The following is a 6,098-nucleotide window of genomic DNA, read 5'->3' as shown; positions in this document are numbered from 1 at the left end:
CGTTTAGTTTTTATTGCCGTTTCAAATATACCGGTCATTTTTGAAACACCCTGTATGTGTGTGTAGTATCATGTTCGTGTTGGAGAGGACAAGTGAAGGGAGAAGGTGAAACCTTCTAACGGCACATAGTCTACTCCTTTCGAAGAGCACCAATCAGGTCGTCGAGCTTAACGTCCCCATCCGACTGATGGATCACCATCAACAGTGTTACACAGCCTCACTCCACGAGACATAGCGGAAAAGTTTGTAATTTAATCCACGGATATGGTGCAAAGAGTGGCGACTTTACACCACCACTCCACCTGTCCCCTCTGCCGTAGACAAACGGAAAACTGTCAACGGCGCATCATGTACCCGGACGGTCACCCATCCAAGTACTGGCTATCCCCGAGGGCGCTTAACTTTGGTGATCTGACGGGAACCGGTGTGTACACCTCGGCACGGCCGTTGGCTGCAGACCAAGTGAAATGCAGCGACAGTTCAATTCGTGCAGTTCTCTCAGTTGCTGTCGTAGGCTTGCACCAGTCGCAGCTGCTGGCGCAGATAAACAGTTGCAGTCCTAATAGAAAGCCGCTACTTACGGAGTCATAGGGTCAGTTAGACGCCGAGTGACTGCCAAGCTACATTTCGTTTTATGTGGGAAAGTTATTGGAAGGTAGAGACAGTATTCTGTTAGAACTCATAAGATTAATTAGATCACCTTGATTGCGTTAGAATTAGTTAGGGAAACTATCAGCCTCGATTGCGGTAATGAAACTAACCTTTACCTAGGTTTCAGCCCAAATAATTGAGCCTTCTTCAGAAGATATACCTGAATCTATCATTTGTCTAAGAGGTCATGGTCTAGAAATAAAACTAAAACAGCCTGAATAGGCGTAGTCACATTTTAAAAATGCGGTACATAAGTACTAAGTAAACACCAAGACTTAAGCTCTGGCGTGCGCCTCGTCTCCATGGACGCCGTGCGCTGGGCCTCGGGAGCTCACGTGAAACTAAGCAGGACTAGCTAACACTCTGCGAATCACCATTGCGGGGAACATTGAGCATGTCTGAGACCATGACTGTCAAAGATGAAAGACCAGCGCAATTATATCTTAAAACAAATAACTTATAGAAAGGTTGAAAATCTTAAACATAAAGCTTCTGCACCAGGTTGTGACTAAAATGTAACAAACTATGCATGGATTTATACAAGTTCGAACACACTACCTCGACTTACACTATTAGAATATATCGGCTCTTTCACAACGAATGCTGCATAACGCACCCATCGTTATTAATGAAAGATGACACAGGACATAAAACAGCGAAACTGTAGTATGTAAACGCCATAATGCAATTATCTCGGTTAACCTGTACAAAGATGGTCGAGTAGGCGTTTTTATCAGTTAATGTAGATATACTTATTATTACTGACACGCACTGAATGAAGAATATTATCAAAATTAATTTTTTATCTTTTATTAAAAAATATCGCGTGAGTGAACGAACAACGCCACTTCATCGCCATGAAATAGCAAATGACCAGCATAGGTCAAATAATGTTTTACGTGTAAAAAATATGGTAATTGCGTGAACGGATGTGCAATGCCCTAAATTACAGGCCCACATCATTAACGTCGACATGCAATAGGATTTTGGAACATATATTGTGTTCGAACATTATGAGTTACCTCGAAGAAAACGACCTATTGACACACAGTCAACGTGGATTTAGAAAAAATCGTTGTTGTGAAACACAACTAGCTCATTACTCGCATGAAGTGTTGAGTGGTATTCACAAGGGATTTCAGATTGATTTCGTATTCTGGATTTCCGGAAGGCTTTTGACACGGTAACACCAAGCGGCTTGTAGTGAAATTGCGTGCTTATGGAATATCGTCTCAGTTATGTGACTGGATTCATGATTTCCTCTTAGACAGGTCACAGTTCGTAGCAACTGACGGAAAGTCATCGAGTAAAACAGAAGTGATTTCTGGCGTTCCCTAAGGTAGTGTTATAGGCCCTTTGCTGTTTCTTATGTATATAAACGATTTTGGAGACAATCTGAGCAGCCGTCTTAGGTTGTTTGCAGATGACGCTGTCGTTTATCGACTAATAAAGTCATCAGAAGATCAAAACAAATTGCAAATCGATTTAGAAAATATATCCGTATTGTGCGAAAATTGGCAGTTGACACTAAATAACGAAAAGGGTGTGGTCATCTAATGAGTACTAAAAGGAATTCGTTAAACTTCGGTTACACGATAAATCAGTCAAATCTAAAGGCCATAAATTCAACTAAATACCTAGGTATTACAATTACGAGCAACTTAAATTGGAAGAAACACACAGAAAATGTGATGGGGAAGGCTAACCAAAGACTGAGTTTTATTCAAGTGGTTCAAGTGGCTCTGAGCACTATGGGACTTAACTTCTGAGGTCATCAGTCCCCTAGAACTTAGAACCACTTAAACCTAACTAACCTAAGGACGTCACACGCATCCATGCCCGAGGCAGTATTCGAACCTGCGACCGTAGCGGTCCTGCGGTTCCAGACTGTAGCGCCTAGAACCACTCGGCCACTCCGGCCGGCCTGAGTTTTATTGCCAGGACACTTAGAAAATGTAACAGATCTATTAAGGTGACTACCTACACTACACTTGTCCGTCCTCTTTTAGAATACTGCTGCGTGGTGTGGGATCTTTACCAGATAGGACTGTTGGAGTACATCGGAAAAGTTCAAAGAAGGGCAGCACGTTTCACATTATCGCGAAATAGGAGAAAGAGTGTCACTGAAATGATAAAGGATTTGGGGTGTACATCATTAAAACAAAGGCGTCTTTCGTTGCGGTGGAATCTTCTCACGAAATTTCAATCACTAACTTTCTCCTTCGAATGCGAAAATATTTTGTTTACACCGACCTACATTGGGAGAAACGATAACCATGATAAAATGAGGGAAATCAGAGCCCGTACGGAAAGATATAAATGTTCGTTCTTTCCGCGCACTATACGAGATTGGAATAATAGTGAATTATTATGAAAGTGGCTGGATGCACCCTCTGCCAGGCACTTGCAGAGTATCCATGTAGATGTAAAAATATTTTTTTTATGACGAACATGCCCTATGACTGGCTTGACTACTGTTGTACTGATCGATGTAGTGAAGGTACAGTGCTTCCTGTTACGTATTTTAAGGTGGTTTTAAATTTTACATAGTATTAATTTAAAATTATTATAACAATTACTGCTGTGTACTCTGATTTGGATTATTTACTGTATGTCTGCAGTGTATTATTCTTGCATCTTTGGTTTATCTTTATACTTAATATGACACGGAGTGTTTTTGTTTGTAACTACTATCATAGTTCCACCAGGTGGCTGGTTGTAACGTCTATGATATTTACTTGAGAATTTAGTCTTCATTCTGTTAACGTACGAGCATCAGCTTGTATAATCAGTGTAATATGTACGTTGTTCAAATGGTTCAAATGGCTCTGAGCACTATGGGACTCAACTGCTGTGGTCATAAGTCCCCTAGAACTTAGAACTACTTAAACCTAACTAACCTAAGGACAGCACACAACACCCAGCCATCACGAGGCAGAGAAAATCCCTGACCCCGCCGGGAATCGAACCCGGGAACACGGGCGTGGGAAGCGAGAACGCTACCGCACGACCACGAGATGCGGGCATATGTACGTTGTCTTATGTAACAGTTACTTAATGCTTGACTTGGTGATATACTGTTGTTCTCATGTTCATGAAATACCGTTCTGTGATATGATACGATATAAAATGCATTTGGTCAAGATTCAGAGAAATGTAGTGCAGAAGATCTGATGATGGCAACGTAGTTTGCCGAAGCCGGTCGTCACAATACAGTAGCTATCTTGGCTGCTTGAAGCTGTACTTCTGTTTCTACTGTGATTCATTCCATGTGGATGAAACGTTCAGAGGTTAGAACAAGTAGGCTGCACAGGTGTTTGTTCTTCACACCGATCTTGCAAGTCCATGGGAGTAAACAAACACTACTACAGCTCTCTACGTTTGCTACCGAACAAAAAGCGAGAAACACACCCTCTTTAAATTTAACAATTAAAAACAACGTGCTTGGATGGAACCCTGCTTCTCTCATGATGGGCTTCGAAGTTGCTGTCGTCCAGTCAACTAGAATTTTGTTTCCTGAAACAGAGATTATCAGTTACTATCTTCATTTTAATCAATGTTTGTAGAAACAAGTCCAGTGTTGCGGTCTTGTTTCTGCCTGTAAAGAAAACTAAGAAACACTCTGTTACATAGCATTGTGTTTAGCTCCACCAGCTCTCCAGTGTATGCCAACGCGTTGTGCGACCTGTGTACGTTTGCATGGTGATCATATCCCATACTGATGTCGGGGTACATGCGCAGGAAACAGTGCCATTTTGTAGCACATGTGTTTCGGGACGGTTTTCTCAACTTATCACCAATACCGTGGACATACAGATCTGTGTCGCGTATGTTCCCTATGTGCCTTGCTATTAGCGCCAGTATTGTGTAGCGCCACGTTGTGTGGCACCACTTTCTGCAATTATCCTTAATTTATGAGCATGAGTGTATATAAACGATTTTGGAGACAATCTGAGCAGCCGTCTTCGGTTGTTTGCAGATGTCGCTGTCGTTTATCGATTAATAAAGTCATCAGAAAATCAAAACAAATTGCAAAACGATTTAGAAAAGATATCTGAATGGTGCGAAAATTGGCAGTTGACACTAAATAACGAAAAGTGTGAGGTCATCTACATGAGTGCTAAAACGAATTCGTTAAACTTCGGTAACACGATAAATCAATCTTATCTAAAAGCCGTGAATTCAACAAAATACCTAGGTATTACAATTACGAACAACTGAAATTGGTAGGAACACATAGAAAATGTTGTGGAGAAGGCTAACCAAAGACTGCGTTTTATTGGCAGGACACTTAGAAAATGTAACAGATCTACTAAGGAGGCTGCCTACAATATGCTTGTCCGTCCACTTTAAGAATACTGCAGCGCGGTGTGGGATCCTTACCAGATAGGACTGACGCAGTACATCGGAAAAGTTCAAAGAAGGGCAGCACGTTTTGTATTATCGCGAAATATGAGAGAGAGTGTCACAGAAATGATACAGGATTTGGGCTGGACATCGTTAAAAGAAAGAAGGTTTTCGTTGCGACGGAATCTTCTCACGAAATTTAAGTCACCAACTTTCTCCTCAGAATGCGAAAATATTTTGTTGACACCGACCTACATTGGGAGGAACGGTCACCACGATAAAATAAGGGAAATCAGAGCTCGTACGGAAAGATATAGATGTTCGTTCCTTCCTCTCGTTATACGAGATTGGAATAATAGAGACTTGTGAAGGTGGGTCGATGAACCCTCTGCCAGGCACTTAAATGTGATTTGCAGAGTATCCCTGTAGATGTAGATGTAGAAGATCCAAACAAACTGGTACACCTGCATAATATCGTCTAGGACCCCCGCAAGCACACGTAAGTTTCGCAACACGACGTGGCATGGACTCGGCTTATGTCTGAAGTAGAACTCGATGGAGCTGACACCATGAATCCTGCAGTGCTCTCGATAAATCCGTAAGAGTACGAGGCGGTGGAGATCTCTTCTGAACAGCACGTTGCAAGGAATCCCAGATATGCTCAATAATGTTCACTTGTGGGGAGTTTGGTAGCCAGCTGAAGGGTTTAAACGCACAAGAGTGTACCTGGAGCCACTATGTAGCATTCTGGACGTGTTGGGTGTCACATTGACCTACTGGAATTGCCCAAGTCAGTCGGAATGCACAATGGACATAAATCCAGATGATCGGACAAGATGCTTACGTACGTGTCACCTGTCAGAGTCGTACCTAGAGGTATCAGGGGCCCCATATCATCCCATTGCTCACGCCCCACACCATCACAGAGCCTCCACCAGCTTGAATATTCCCCTGCTCACATGCAGGGTCCATGGATTCATGAGGTTGTCTCCACACCCGTATACGTCCATCCGCTCGATGCTGTTTGAAACGAGACTCGTCCGACCAGACAACATGTTTCCAGTCATCGACAGTCAAATGTCGGTGTTGACAGGCCCATG

At 42.5% G+C, this 6,098-nt stretch overlaps 1 pseudogene; it reads right to left on the bottom strand.

Moving 5' to 3' along the window:
• Positions 1-333: 333 nt before the first annotated feature.
• LOC126250528 (5S ribosomal RNA) lies at positions 334-452 on the bottom strand (annotated as a pseudogene).
• Positions 453-6,098: the final 5,646 nt, after the last annotated feature.

The sequence above is a fragment of the Schistocerca nitens genome, chromosome 3, assembly GCF_023898315.1.
Source record: "Schistocerca nitens isolate TAMUIC-IGC-003100 chromosome 3, iqSchNite1.1, whole genome shotgun sequence".
NCBI classification, from domain to species: Eukaryota; Metazoa; Arthropoda; class Insecta; order Orthoptera; family Acrididae; genus Schistocerca; species Schistocerca nitens.
This window is presented reverse-complemented; position numbering and strand designations above follow the sequence as displayed.